This window comes from Hordeum vulgare, chromosome 6H (assembly GCF_904849725.1).
Source record: "Hordeum vulgare subsp. vulgare chromosome 6H, MorexV3_pseudomolecules_assembly, whole genome shotgun sequence".
NCBI lineage: Eukaryota > Viridiplantae > Streptophyta > Magnoliopsida > Poales > Poaceae > Hordeum > Hordeum vulgare.
Genome location: NC_058523.1, coordinates 554515273 through 554531795, shown reverse-complemented (window position 1 = coordinate 554531795; position 16523 = coordinate 554515273).

Genomic DNA, 16523 nt, shown 5'->3' with positions numbered 1-16523 from the left:
CGACAATTGGCATCAGAGCCATCTGAAAGGATCCTGCGGAGATGCCCGAAACGCCGGACAGGTCGCTGACGCCTCGCCTCGCCGTCGAGGATCGGTACACACCGCCAGGGGCAGACGATGCTGGTGGCGCTCAGCTTCTCCTGACAGAGGCTGAGTGGCACGCGCGGCAGAAGTAGAAGAACCCAGAAGAAGGTTTCTCCGGGGGATCCGGCGGCTGGAATGGCGGAAGGGGCAACCGCCAAGGTGGCGACGGACGCGGCAACGGCGGACGCGGGAACAACCAGGGAGGCCACGACACCGGCGGGCGCGGGAACAAGGGAAAAGCGAAGATGAAGTGCTACAACTGCAGCAAGGAGGGTGAAAGGACGTGGATGTCGCCTAGAGGGGGGTGAATAGGCGCTTTAAAATAATTAAGGTTTAGGCTTGAACAAATGCGGAATAAAACTAACGTTTAATATGTCAAGCACAAAACCTACAAACAACTAGGCTCACCTATGTGCACCAACAACTTATGCTAAGCAAGATAAACAACTAAGTGATAGCAAGATATATTACAATAAACAATATGTCTATCACAAAGTAAAGTGCATAAGTAAAAGGTTCGGGTAAGAGATAACCGAGGCACGGGGAGACGATGATGTATCCCGAAGTTCACACCCTTGCGGATGCTAATCTCCGTTAGAGCGGTGTGGAGGCACAATGCTCCCCAAGATGCCACTAAGGCCACCGTAATCTCCTCACGCCCTCGCACAATGCAAGATGCCGTGATTCCACTAAGGGACCCTTGAGGGCAGTCACCTAACCCGTACAAATGGCAAACCTTGGGGGCGGTCACCGAACCCGTACACGTGGCAACCCTCGGGGCGGTTACCGGTACCCGTACAAATTGCTCGGCGCTATCTCCACAACCTAATTGGAGACCCCGACGCTTGCCCGGAGCTTCACACCATAATAATTGAGCTCCGAGACACCACCAAGCTTCTAGGATGCCAAAGCATCCACGAAGAACAATATCTAGGGTACTAAGTACCAAAGATAGTAAGCTTCTCAACTTCTCACTTCCACGTATCACCGTGGAGAACTCAAACCGATGCAACTAATGCAATGGCAAGAACACACGAAGTGATCAAGTCCCTCACACTCAAATCTCTCCGCAACAACAAAAGCTATGGAGAAATATGAGAAGAAGAACAAGGAGCTCACAAAGAACTCCAAGATCTAGATCCAAGGGGTTCCCCTCACATAGAGGAGAAAGTGATTGGTGGAGATGTGGATCTAGATCTCCTCTCTCTTTTCCCTCAAGAACAAGCAAGAATCATTGGAGGGATTGAGAGTTAGCAAGCTCTAGGAATGTCAACAATGGAGGTAGAACAAGAGCTCAACGGATAGATTAGACCAAGGGGGAAGAAGACCCCCTTTATATAGTGGGGGAAGGAATCAGACCGTTACCCCCACTTACAGCCCGAGCCCAGCGGTACTACCGCTGACCCTCCGGCGGTACTACCGCTGGCTGCAGCGGTACTACCGCTGACCCTCCAGCGGTACTACCGCTGGCTGCAAAGATACTACCGGGCCAACCACCGCCAAGAAAGTCTTCGCAAAAATGTCCGACGCAGTACAACCGCAAAGATGACGGTACTAAAAACTTGGAGCGGTACTACCGCTGGCCAGGGGCGGTACTACCGCTGGGACAGCGGTACTACCGCCAGCTCTAGCGGTACTACCGCTAGGGCTAGCGGTACTACCACCAACTCTAGCGGTACTACCGCTAGGTCCAGCGGTACTACCGCTCGCCACTGAAACATCCATAACTTTCACATACGAGCTCCGAATCGAGCAAACCAAAGCTTGTCGGATTCAGGACGACAAGAGCTATCCAAACAGTGACCATGCAGATATGAAAATGCCAATGATATAGAGATGTGAGTCCTCTATGAATGAAGAACCGGCAAAAACTCCAACATCGAAAACATCATAGTAGATGCTTATGGACTCCGTTTTCGATGAACTCGAGCTTGTCACGAAGATGACCATAAGCTCTAAAACTCACAAAGAGAAACACCAAACAAGAACCAAGAAGTATGATGCAAGGATGCAAATGGTTTGAGCTCTCAACGAACGATACGATCAAGCTACTCACTTGAGAGCCCCCCTTGATAGTACATCAATCTATCCTAAACAGAAAACCTATCAAGGGCAAACCTATACCTTGCACCTCGTCCTCTTGAGCTAGATGATGATGATCTTGGCTTCCTCAAGATGGACCACCTTTCTTGATTGCATTGGCTTGATGAAGACTAGTTGATTGCTCCCCCATACTCACTATGGGTGAGCCACTCTTCAGCATATCTTCACAAGTCCATTGCCACCACAATGGACGGCAAGCTTCAAGCATGATATCTTCGTGCTGATCCACTTGAACTTGCACATCGCAATCTTGATGACGATCACAACTTGACGTCATACTTCATGGGTTGTATGAGATATTCCCTTTGACGCAAGCCCATGGAAACACACCTAGCCCCCACATAGAACTCTCATGAAGACCATGGGTTAGTACACAAACACGTAATGGACAATGCTTACCATACCATGGGATCACTTGATCCCTCTCGCTACATCTTGTACGCTTTGTGTGTTGATCATCTTGATTTACTCTTTGTCTGAGATCATGATCAACCATGTGTCTCTATGACCATTCTTTGGATAATACCTTGAATACCATCTTGGTCATCATATAAACTTCTTGAACCCAACAGATGGACTTCAAGAAGTGCCTATGGACAAATCCTATAAATGTAACTTAAGGCAACCATTAGTCCATAGGAATTGTCATCAATTACCAAAACCACATATGGAGATATATGCTCTAACAGAGGGGCACTTCGCGCGCGAGTGCCGACAGCCACGGCGCGAGCGTGGTGAGGAGGCGAACCTCACGCAAGGCCCGGACGACGCCGAGCCTGCGCTGTTGATGGCCCACGCCGTCGAACACCTGGCCACGAACACAGTCGACATCGTCGCGCCGCAGACTGTGCTCCTCAACGCGGAGCGTGTGGTGCCGGCCGATGCCGGCAACGGCGCCTGATACCTCGACTCGGGCGCCACGAGTCACATGGCGGGAACGAAGGACATTTTCGCCGCCCTCGACAAGACGGTGCAGGGCACCGTGCGGTTTGGAGACGGCTCGACCGGCAGCATCCAGGGCAAGGGCACGGTGGTGTTCGAAGGCCTGAGCGGGGAGCAGCGTGCACTGGCGGAAGTGTACTTCATCCCTACTCTCAAGAGCAACATCATCTCGCTGGGGCAGATGGGCGAGAACGGCTGCACCATCGTCATCGACAACGGCGTGCTGAACATCTACGATCGACACAAGGCGCAGATCGCGCGCGTACCTCGACGAAGGAATCGCCTCTACATCGTCAACCTCGTCATCGCCACGAGCGTATGCCTGCTGGCCAAAGCGGATGAAACGGCGTGGCTCTGGCATGCCCAATATGGGCACCTACATTTTCGTGCACTGTGCGCCCTCGCCGCCAAGAACATGGTGCACGGCCTTCCCACAATCGAGCATGTGGAGCAATTCTGCGATGGTTGTGCATTGGGAAAGCAACATCGCCTGCCATTCCCCCTGGTGGCGACTTACCGCGCGGAGCGCGCCCTGGAGCTCGTGCACACTGATTTGTGCGGGCCGATCACCCCGACAACTCCTGGTGGAAGCAGGTACTTCTTGCTCGTACTTGATGATCATAGTCGATACATGTGGGTTGAGATGCTCAGGACGAAGGGCGAGGCGTTCGCAAAGTTCAAGAAGGTGAAGGCCGCGGCAGAAGCACAAGGAGAGTGTCGGCTGCTCGCGTTCCGGTCGGACCGGGGCGGCGAGTTCAACTCTGGCGCATTCAAGTTGTACTGCGCGGAGAGCGGCATCCGACACCAGACCACGGCCCCGTACACGCCACAGCAGAACGGAGTCGTGGAGCGCCGCAACCAGACCTTCGTTGAGATGGCACGCTGTCTCCTCAAGGCGATGCGCGTGCCGAACACCTTCTGGGGCGAGGCGGTGAGGACCGCCGTCTACATCCTCAACCGATCCCCCACCAGGAGCCTCAACAGTGTCACGACGTATGAAGCCTAGCATGGAAAGAAGGCAAGCGTGCACCACTTCCGCACGTTCGGGTGCGTGGCGCATGTCAAGCAGCTCGGGCCAGGGGTCGACAAACTCGCAGACCGCTCGACACCCATGGTGCTCATCGGGTATGAGGAGGGCGCGAAGGCGTATCGCGTCTACGACCCTGCGGCGAAGAAAGTGCAAGTGACGCATGATGTGTGTTGGAAATATGCCCTAGAGGCAATAATAAATTAGTTATTATTATATTTCTTAGTTCATGATAATCGTTTATTATCCATGCTATAATTATATTGATTGGAGACACAATACTTGTGTGGATACATAGACAAAACACTGTCCCTAGTAAGCCTCTAGTTGACTGGCTCGTTGATCAAAGATGGTCAAGGTTTCCTGGCCATAGGCAAGTGTTGTCACTTGATAACGGGATCACATCATTAGGAGAATCATGTGATGGACTAGACCCAAACTAATAGACGTAGCATGTTGATCGTGTCATTTTGTTGCTACTGTTTTCTGCGTGTCAAGTATTTGTTCCTATGACCATGAGATCATATAACTCACGGACACCGGAGGAATGCTTTGTGTGTATCAAACGTCGCAACGTAACTGGGTGACTATAAAGATGCTCTACAGGTATCTCCGAAGGTGTTCGTTGAGTTAGTATGGATCGAGACTGGGATTTGTCACTCCGTATGACGGAGAGGTATCTCGGGGCCCACTCGGTAATACAACATCACACACAAGCCTTGCAAGCAATGTGACTTAGTGTAAGTTACAGGATCTTGTATTATGGAACGAGTAAAGAGACTTGCCAGTAAACGAGATTGAAATAGGTATGCGGATACTGACGATCAAATCTCGGGCAAGTAACATACCGAAGGACAAAGGGAATAAATACGGGATTATATGAATCCTTGGCACTGAGGTTCAAACGATAAGATCTTCGTAGAATATGTAGGATCCAATATGGGCATCCAGGTCCCGCTAAGTCTCTCGGGTCATGTCTACATAGTTCTCGAACCCGCAGGGTCTGCACACTTAAGGTTTGACGTTGTTTTATGCGTATTTGAGTTATATGGTTGGTTACCGAATGTTGTTCGGAGTCCCGGATGAGATCACGGACGTCACGAGGGTTTCCGGAATGGTCCGGAAACGAAGATTGATATTTAGGATGACCTCATTTGATTACCGGAAGGTTTTCGGAGTTACCGGGAATGTACCGGGAATGACGAATGGGTTCCGGGAGTTCACCGGGGGGGCAACCCACCCCGGGGAAGCCCATAGGCCTTGAGGGAGGCACACCAGCCCTTAGTGGGCTGGTGGGACAGCCCACAAGTGCCCTATGCGCCATAGAGATAAAAATCAAAGAGAAAGAAAAAAAAGGAGGAGGTGGGAAGGAAGGGGGACTCCCTCCCACCAAACCAAGTCCAACTCGGTTTGGGGGGGGGGAGTCCTCCCCCCTTGGACTCGGACGACCCCCTTGGGGCTCCTTGAGCCCCAAGGCAAGGTCCCCTCCCTCCCACCTATATATACGGAGGTTTTAGGGCTGATTTGAGACGACTTTTCCACGGTAGCCCGACCACATACCTCCACGGTTTTTCCTCTAGATCGCGTTTCTGCGGAGCTCGGGCGGAGCCCTGCTGCGACAAGGTCATCACCAACCTCCGGAGCGCCGTCATGCTGCCGGAGAACTCTTCTACCTCTCCGTCTCTCTTGCTGGATCAAGAAGGCCGAGATCATCGTCGATTTGTACGTGTGCTGAACGCGGAGGTGCCGTCCGTTCGGTACTAGATCGTGGGACTGATCGCGGGATTGTTCGCGGGGCGGATCGAGGGACGTGAGGACGTTCCACTACATCAACCGCGTTCTCTAACGCTTCTGCTGTACGGTCTACAAGGGTACGTAGATCACTCATCCCCTCTCGTAGATGGACATCACCATGATAGGTCTTCGTGCGAGTAGGAAAATTTTTGTTTCCCGTGCGACGTTCCCCAACAGTGGCATCATGAGCTAGGTTCATGCGTAGATGTCTTCTCGAGTAGAACACAAAAGTTTTTGTGGACGGTGATGTGCGTTTTGCTGCCCTCCTTAGTCTTTTCTTGATTCCGCGGTATTGTTGGATTGAAGCGGCTTGGACCGACATTACTCGTACGCTTACGAGAGACTGGTTTCATCGTTACGAGTAACCCCGTTGCTCAAAGATGACTGGCAAGTGACGGTTTCTCCAACTTTAGTTGAATCGGATTTGACCGAGGAGGTCCTTGGATGAGGTTAAATAGCAACTCATATATCTCCGTTGTGGTGTTTGCGTAAGTAAGATGCGATCCTACTAGATACCCATGGTCACCACGTAAAACATGCAACAACAAAATTAGAGGACGTCTAACTTGTTTTTGCAGGGTATGCTTGTGATGTGATATGGCCAACGATGTGATGTGATATATTGGATGTATGAGATGATCATGTTGTAATAGTTAATATCGACTTGCACGTCGATGGTACGGCAACCGACAGGAGCCATAGGGTTGTCTTTATACTAACGTTTGTGCTTGCAGATGCGTTTACTATTTTGCTAGGATGTAGCTTTAGTAGTAATAGCATGAGTAGCACGACAACCCCGATGGTGACACGTTGATGGAGATCATGATGATGGAGATCATGGTGTGACGCCGGTGACAAGAAGATCGTGTCGGTGCTTTGGTGATGGAGATCAAGAAGCACATGATGATGGCCATATCATGTCACTTATGAATTGCATGTGATGTTAATCCTTTTATGCACCTTATTTTGCTTAGAACGACGGTAGCACTATGAGGTGATCTCTCACTAAAATTTCAAGACGAAATTGTGTTCTCCCCGACTGTGCACCGTTGCTACAGTTCGTCGTTTCGAGACACCACGTGATGATCGGGTGTGATAGACTCAACGTTCACATACAACGGGTGCAAAACAGTTGCGCACGCGGAACACTCGGGTTAAGCTTGACGAGCCTAGCATGTGCAGACATGGCCTCGGAACACATGAGACTGAAAGGTCGATCATGAATCGTATAGTTGATATGATTAGCATAGAGATGCTTACCACTAAAACTATTCTCGACTCACGTGATGATCGGACTTGAGATAGTGGATTTGGATCATGTACCACTCAAATGACTAGAGAGATGTACTTTTTGAGTGGGAGTTCTTAAGTAATATGATTAATTGAACTAATTGTCATGAACATAATCTAATGGTCTTTACGAATTACGATGTAGCTTGCGCTATAGCTCTACTGTTTTTATATGTTCCTAGAGAAAATTTAGTTGAAAATTGATAGTAGCAAACTTTGCAGACTCAGTCTGTAGACGAGGATTGTCCTCGTTGCTACGCAGAAGGCTTATGTCCTTAATGCACCACTCGGTGTGTTGCACCTCGAGCGTCGTCTGTGGATGCTATGAACATCCGACATACACGTTTCTGATGACTACACGATAGTTCAGTGAAAAATACTTAATGGCTTAGAAGCAAGGCGCCGAAAACGTTGTAAAATGTCACGGAACATAAGTGATGTTCTAAAGAGATGAAATTGTGATTTCATGCTTGTGCCCTTGTTAAGAGGTATGAGACCTCCAACAAGATTCTTTGTCCACAAAGTAAAGGAGAAAAGCTCAATCGTTGAGCTTGTGCTCAGATTGTCTGAGTACGACAATCACTTGAATCAAGTGGGAGTTAATCTTCCAGATGAGATAGTGATGGTTCTCCAAAGTCACTGCCACCAAGATGTGAGAGCTTTGTGATGAACTATAACATATCAAGGATAGATACAATGATCCATGAGCGATTCGCGATGTTTGACACTGCGAAAGTAGAAATCAAGAAGGAGCATCAATAGTTGATGGTTTGTAAAACCACTAAGTTTCAAGAAAGGCAAGGGCTAGAAGGGATACTTCGTGAAACGGCAAAACAGTTGCTGCACTAATGAAGAGACCCAAGATTAAACCCGAACCCGAGACTAAGTGCTTCTGTAATGAGGGGAACAGTCACTGAGGCGGAGCAACTCTAGATACTTGGTAGATAAGAAGGCTGGCAAAAGTCGAAAGAAGTATATTTGATATACATGATGTTGATGTGTACTTTACTAGTACTCCTAGTAGCATGAGGGTATTGGATACCGGTTCGGTTGCTAAGTGATTAGTAACACGAAATGAAAGCTACGGCATAAACGGAGACTAGCTAAAGGCGAGGTGACGATACGTGTTGGAAGTGTTTCCAAGGTTGATATGATCAAACGTCGCACGCTCCCTCTATCATCGGGATTGGTGTTAAACCTAAATAATTGTTATTTGGTGCTTGCGTTAAGCATGAACAAGATTGGATCGTGTTTATTGCAATACGATTATTCATTTAAGGAGAATAATGGTTACTCTATTTTCTTGAATATTCACCTTCAATAGTTTATTGAATCTCGATCGTAGTGTTACAAATGTTCATGATATTGGTGCCAAAAGATACGAGTTAATGATGATAGTACCACTTACTTGTGGCACTGCTGCTTGAGTCATGTTAGTATAAATTGCATGAAGAGGCTCCATGCTGATGGATCTTTGTACTCACCTGATTTCGAATCACTAGTGACATGCAAATCATACCACATGAGCAAGGCCTTGTTTTCATTGAGATGAAATAAGATAGTAACTTGTTGGAAGTGATACATTTTGATGTATGCAGTCCAATGGGTGCTAAGGCACGTAGTGGATGTCATTATGTTCTTACTTCACTGACGATTTGAGTAGATACAGGAGTATTTACTTAATGAATCACAAGTCTGAAATGTTGAAAAGTTCAATTCCGTTTCAGAGTGAAGTTCATCGTAACAAGAGGATAAACTGCCTACGATATGATCATAGAAATGAATATCTGAGTTACGAGCTTTGGTACACAGTTAAGACAATGTGGAAATTGTTTCGCAGTTCATGCCACCTGGAACATCATAGTGTGATGATGTGTCTGAACGTCATAGCCACGCACTATTTGGTATGGTGCATACTATGATGTCTCTTATCGAATTACCACTATCGTTTATGGGTTAGGCATTAGAGACAACCGCACTCACTTTAAATAGGGCACCGCGTATTTCCGTTGAGATGACACAGTATAGACTGAGGTTTAGAGAAATCTAAACTGTCGTTTCTTGAACATTTGGGGTTTCGACACTTATGTGAAAAAGTTTTAGTCTGATAAGCTCGAACCCAAAGCGGATAAATGCATCTTCATAGGATATCCAAAACAGTTGGGTACATCTCCTATCTCAGATCCGAAAGCAAAGTGTTTGTTTCTAGAAACGGATCCTTTCTCGAGGAAAGGTTTCTCTCAAAAGAATTGAGTGGGAGGGTAGTAGAACTTGATGAGGTTGTTGAACCATTACTTCAACCAGTGTGTAGCAGGGCGCAGGAAGTTGTTCCTGTGGTGCCTACACCAATTGAAGTGGAAGCTGATAATGGTGATCATCAAGCATCGGATCAAGTTACTACAAGCCTCGTAGGTTGACAAGGTCGCATACTACTACAGAGTGGTACGGTAACCCTGTCTTGGAGGTCATGTTGTTGAGCAACAGTGAACCTACGAGTTATGGAGAAAGCGATGATGGGCCCAGATACCGACAAATGGCTGGAAGCCATGAAATCCGAGAGAGGATCCATGTATGAAAACAAAGTGTAGACTTTGAAAGAACTACTTGATGGTCATAAGACTATTGAGTAAAGATGGATCTTTAAAAGAAGACAGACGATGATGGTGATAAGTCACTATTAAGAAAAAGCTCAACTTGTCGCAAAGATGTTTTCGACAAAGATCAAACAGTTGACTATGATGAGACTTTCTCACTCGTAGCGATGCTAAAGGTCTGTTAGAATTATGTTAGTTGTTGATGCATTATTTATGAAATATTGCACGTAGGATGTCAAAACATTGTTTTCTCGATGGTTTCCTTGAGCAAACATTGTATGTGATACAACCAGAAGGTTTTGTCGATCCTAAAGATACTAGCAAGTATGCAAGCTCCAGTGATCCTTCAATGGACTGGTGCAAGCATCTCGGAGTTGGAATATACACTTGATGAGATGATCAGAGATTTTGGGTTTGTACAAGGTTTATGAGAAACTTGTATTTCCAGAGAAGTGAGTGGGAGCACTATAGAATTTCTGATTGGTATATGTGGTTGACATATTGTGGATCAGAAGTAATGTAGAATTTCTGTAAAGCATACAAGGTTGTTTGAAAGAAGTTTTCAAAGGAGTACCTGGATTACGCTACTTGAACGTTGAGCATCAAAGATCTATGGAGATAGATCGAAAGCGCTTAATAGAAGTTTCAACAAGATGCATGCCTTGACAAGTTTTTGAAAGAGTTCAAAATAGATCAGCAAAGAAGGAGTTCTTGGTTGCGTTGTGAGGTGTGAATTTGAGTAAGACTCAAAACCCGACCACGGCAGAATAAAGAGAATAGACGAAGGTCGTCTTCTATGCCTTAGCCGTAGAATCTAAAGTATGCCATGCTGTGTACCGCACCTGATGTGTGCCTTGACTCAAAGTATGTTGAGAGGTACAGAGAGTGATCCATGATTGAATCACTAGCAGCGGTCGAAATTTATCCTTAGTAACTAATGGACTAAGGAATTTTTCTCGATTATGGAGGTGGTTAAAGAGTTTGTCGTAAAGGGTTACGTCAATGCAAGCTTTGACACTAATCCGAATAACTATGAGTAGTGAAACGGATTCGTATAGTAGAGTAGATATTTGGAGCATTTCCGAATAGCACGTAGTAGCAGCATCTATAAGATGACATAAAGATTTGTAAAGAACGCACGGATCTGAAAGTTTCTGAACCGTTGACTAAAACCTCTCTCACGAGCAAGACGTGATCAGACCCCATAACTATATGGGTGTTGGATTCATTGGAATCACATGGTGATGTGAACTAGATTATTGACTCTAGTGCAAGTGGGAGACTGTTGGAAATATGCCCTAGAGGCAATAATAAATTAGTTATTATTATATTTCTTAGTTCATGATAATCGTTTATTATCCATGCTATAATTATATTGATTGGAGACACAATACTTGTGTGGATACATAGACAAAACACTGTCCCTAGTAAGCCTCTAGTTGACTGGCTCGTTGATCAAAGATGGTCAAGGTTTCCTGGCCATAGGCAAGTGTTGTCACTTGATAACGGGATCACATCATTAGGAGAATCATGTGATGGACTAGACCCAAACTAATAGACGTAGCATGTTGATCGTGTCATTTTGTTGCTACTGTTTTCTGCGTGTCAAGTATTTGTTCCTATGACCATGAGATCATATAACTCACGGACACCGGAGGAATGCTTTGTGTGTATCAAACGTCGCAACGTAACTGGGTGACTATAAAGATGCTCTACAGGTATCTCCGAAGGTGTTCGTTGAGTTAGTATGGATCGAGACTGGGATTTGTCACTCCGTATGACGGAGAGGTATCTCGGGGCCCACTCGGTAATACAACATCACACACAAGCCTTGCAAGCAATGTGACTTAGTGTAAGTTACAGGATCTTGTATTATGGAACGAGTAAAGAGACTTGCCAGTAAACGAGATTGAAATAGGTATGCGGATACTGACGATCAAATCTCGGGCAAGTAACATACCGAAGGACAAAGGGAATAAATATGGGATTATATGAATCCTTGGCAGTGAGGTTCAAACGATAAGATCTTCGTAGAATATGTAGGATCCAATATGGGCATCCAGGTCCCGCTATTGGATATTGACCGAGAAGTCTCTCGGGTCATGTCTACATAGTTCTCGAACCCGCACGGTCTGCACACTTAAGGTTTGACGTTGTTTTATGCGTATTTGAGTTATATGGTTGGTTACCGAATGTTGTTCGGAGTCCCGGATGAGATCACGGACGTCACGAGGGTTTCCGGAATGGTCCGGAAACGAATATTGATATATAGGATGACCTCATTTGATTACCGGAAGGTTTTCGGAGTTACCGGGAATGTACCGGGAATGACGAATGGGTTCCGGGAGTTCACCGGGGGGGCAACCCACCCCGGGGAAGCCCATAGGCCTTGAGGGAGGCACACCAGCCCTTAGTGGGCTGGTGGGACAGCCCAAAAGTGCCCTATGCGCCATAGAGATAAAAATCAAAGAGAAAGAAAAAAAAAGGAGGAGGTGGGAAGGAAGGGGGACTCCCTCCCACCAAACCAAGTCCAACTCGGTTTGGGGGGGGAGTCCTCCCCCCTTGGACTCGGACGACCCCCTTGGGGCTCCTTGAGCCCCAAGTCAAGGTCCCCTCCCTCCCACCTATATATACGGAGGTTTTAGGGCTGATTTAAGACGACTTTTCCACGGCAGCCCGACCACATACCTCCACGGTTTTTCCTCTAGATCGCGTTTCTGCGGAGCTCGGGCGGAGCCCTGCTGAGACAAGGTCATCACCAACCTCCGGAGCGCCGTCATGCTGCTGGAGAACTCTTCTACCTCTCCGTCTCTCTTGCTGGATCAAGAAGGCCGAGATCATCGTCGAGTTGTACGTGTGCTGAACGCGGAGGTGCCGTCCGTTCGGTACTAGATCGTGGGACTGATCGCGGGATTGTTCACGGGGCGGATCGAGGGACGTGAGGACGTTCCACTACATCAACCGCGTTCTCTAACGCTTTTGCTGTACGGTCTACAAGGGTACGTAGATCACTCATCCCCTCTCGTAGATGGACATCACCATGATAGGTCTTCGTGCGCGTAGGAAAATTTTTGTTTCCCGTGCGACGTTCCCCAACAATGTGATCTTCGAGGAGGGAAGGCCGTGGGACTGGGAGTCTACGCCCGAGATGGTCGCCGCGGCGCCTCTGTTGAACACCTTCGTCGTCGTCTACAACACCGCGCCTGGAGAGACGATGGTCGATGCCGGAGTCACCTCTGGACCGGAAACTGAACCACCGGGCACTCCAACCGGCGCCCCACTAGAGCCAGCTACACCGACGGTGGAGACGCAGCACAAGTGGGCGCCGCCTCCCACACACGATGAAACCAGAGACGCAAGCTCCGAACCACGACGATACAGGTACATGGAAAACCTGTTGGAAGAACTTGATGAAGAAGGAGCACAGCGAGACGAGTTGTGCATGCTGGCAGCAGAGGAACCAGCAAGCGTCGATGAGGCCCTCCCTGACGAAGCGTGGAAGGAGGCCATGGACGAGGAGATGCGCTCCATCACCGACAACAACACCTGGGAGCTCAGGACGCTCCCTGCCGGCCACCGCGCGATCGGACTCAAATGGGTATTTAAGGTGAAGAGGGATGCATCCGGCGCCATCATCAGACACAAAGCTAGATTAGTGGCGAAGGGGTATGCCCAGCGACAGGGGGTGGACTTCGATGAAGTGTTCGCCCCGGTCGCGCGGATGGAGACAGTGCGCCTGTTGCTGGCGCTAGCGGCACACAGCGGCTGGAAGGTGCATCACATGGACGTAAAGTCCGCCTTCCTCAATGGTGATCTAGTGGAGGAAGTGTACGTGCACCAGCCGGCCGGGTACATCGACGGCGACAGCTTGAACAAGGTGTTGAAGCTTCGGAAGGCGCTGTATGGGCTCCGTCAGGCCCCCCGTGCCTGGAATGCTAAGCTTGATGAAACCCTGACCAAGCTGGGGTTCAGGCGATGTCCGCTTGAGCATGCTCTATACCGACGAGGTGATTCAGAGAACTATCTCCTCGTTGGGGTTTATGTCGATGATCTGGTGATCACGGGCACAAGCAGTGATGACATCAGCAAGTTCAAGGCGCAGATGGGTGAGCTTTTTCAGATGAGCGACCTTGGTCTCCTAAGCTATTACCTGTGGATCGAGGTGAAGCAGGGCGACGACGAGATCACGCTCTGCCAGGCTGGTTATGCGAGGAAGGTGCTCGAGCTCGCGGGAATGGAAGCCTGCAGGCCCTGTCATACAACCATCGAGAACCGACTGAAGCTCGGGAAGACCAACGGCGGAGAGGCTGTTGATGCAACCCTGTACAGGAGCGTGATCGGGAGTCTCCGATACTTGGTTCATACGAGACCTGATATTGCGCATGCTGTGGGATTCGCAAGCCGGTTCATGGAGGCCCCGGGCGCACGACACTGGAGCGTGGTGAAACAGATCCTACGCTATGTTCAGGGGACGCTTGGATATGGATGCTGCTACCGGGCGGGCTCGTCGACACCCAGCCTCGTCGGATACAATGGCAGTGACCACGCCGGAGACGTCGACGATCGCAAGAGCACGTCAGGCATAGTCTTCTTCCTCGGCGGCAGCATCATCACCTGGACCTCGCAGAAGCAAAAAAGTTGTGGCGCTCTCATCCTGCGAGGCAGAATATATCGCGGCGGCAGGCGCTGCGTGTCAAGGCATCTGGCTGAGCCGTTTGCTCGTCGAGATGTTGGGAATGGAACCAGTGAAGTTCAAGCTGCTGGTTGACAACAAATCAACAATCGCACTAAGACAAAACCCGGTGTACCATGATCGGAGTAAGCACATCGACACTCGCTTCCATTTCATTCGTCAGTTCATCGAGGAAGGCAAGGTCGACGTCTTCTTCGTCAACACCAGCAGTCAGCGAGCTGACCTGCTCACCAAGGCTCTTGGCCGCGTCAAGTTCGTCGAGATGAGGCAGATGTTGTGTGTGCAAGAAATAACATCTGAGCATCAGGATTAGGGGGTGAAGTGTGGAGAAATCCTGCTGCTCTGAACCTGGTGTCGCAGTTCTTCAGGTTCATCTTCAGTTTCGTCAGAAATAAGATAGTCGTGCGTGTGGAGTGTGTTCTCGCGCGCGCCCGTAGCATAGGCTAGATTTGCTAAGATTAGTTAGACGCCGCGATGATCGCTCTCGTGGGATGGCACGGGGACACTGCAAACATGGCAGCGATGAGGGGCGAACATTTTCGGTTGCGTTTGTAACTGTAGTATAAATAAGATGAGAAGAAACGGTGCGTAAGTTAAGCGGCACAAAAACCTTCGTCTCCTTTCTTAGATCTATCATAGAGAAGCGAGAGAGTGATCGCGAGGCGAGAGAGAAGAGAGAGACTTGCCGCTCCAACGACACGTTGGACGGTGTGCGGCGTAGGCGGCCCTGAGGGGTCCAGCATGGAGTTCTTCTCATCGGTGGTCTGGCCTGGCTAGATCATTAGAAAAGTTGGCGTCAGAAGTGCACGGTTGTAGATGGCGGCGAGCTCGTCATCAGACCCTCGGACCTGTCAGTACAAGGGCATGGGTGATTCCTTTCAGCTTAGTTATCTTTAAAGACTTTTTCGTGTTTGGTTTGTGGCAGCGAAGTGGCGACGTTGTTCCACGGTAGGAATAATGTTGTTTCTGCTCTATCCCTGTTCTGTTGGTGTACATCTTGTCCGTTGACACGGGGGTACGTGTGAAGCTGTGCCTCTGGCGGGTCTTACCCGAACCGAACGGAATGGATTTTCTCTTGGCTACCTTGGAAGGGAGTGAGTCTACGGTCGCCATGCGCCGTCGCATACTCGCTCGATCGCACGTACCGTCTAGACTTGGCCCTGGGGTCCCGTCTATGTCTTGCCGGTCGGCGTACGTCGCCGTCCGAATCCATCCATGCAACGCAGGCAGGCGCCGGGCATGCAAATGCGGCCGGTCTCAGCCCGCCATGGACGGACGGTCGTCCTCGCTCGTTTGTTTCACACACACACACATACGATACGAAAAGCAAAAAGGCAAACGAAAGAAGGTGCATAGGCAAAGGTGCCGGCCGGAAAGGGAGAAGGGATCCATCCTGCAGCAACGGACGGACGCCGGCCATCGCCGCCGGTTCTCGTCATGCGTGCACGCACGTACTTTCCACGGCCGTCCGCAACCGCGGAACGGAATCGCCGCACGGACGATTCTCCGCCATTTTTCTTAGTACGTAGATAGATGTCCTTTGGCCTTCTCGCCGAGAAGAAAGGACGCAGGGGGACGAGCCGTGGCGCATCGATTCTTCTTCTTCTTCTTCTTTCCCACGGAAGAGAGAAAAGAATCCACAGCATTATCCCCAGTTTCGTTCATTTTTACTCGCGCTTGCTGTAGAGAATGTGTAAAACGTCACCTTTTATCGTACTCTCTAATTTAAAACCACGGTAGGACTTATGAAACGCAGGAAGAAGTAGACTAGACAGATACACACACACACACTTCGCGGTTACAATCTGTATAGATAAGCTACTCCCTTCATGTCACATATAAGTGGTATTTTGGCACTGATATGGTCTATAAGAGCATCTAGAGCCATGGACAACAAATTCGGGTCCTCAAATATGTCAAAACACGTCCATGGACAATGACCTTAAATATACTCTTGTGCATCCGGATAGCTCATATTTAAATCCTTAAATCCATA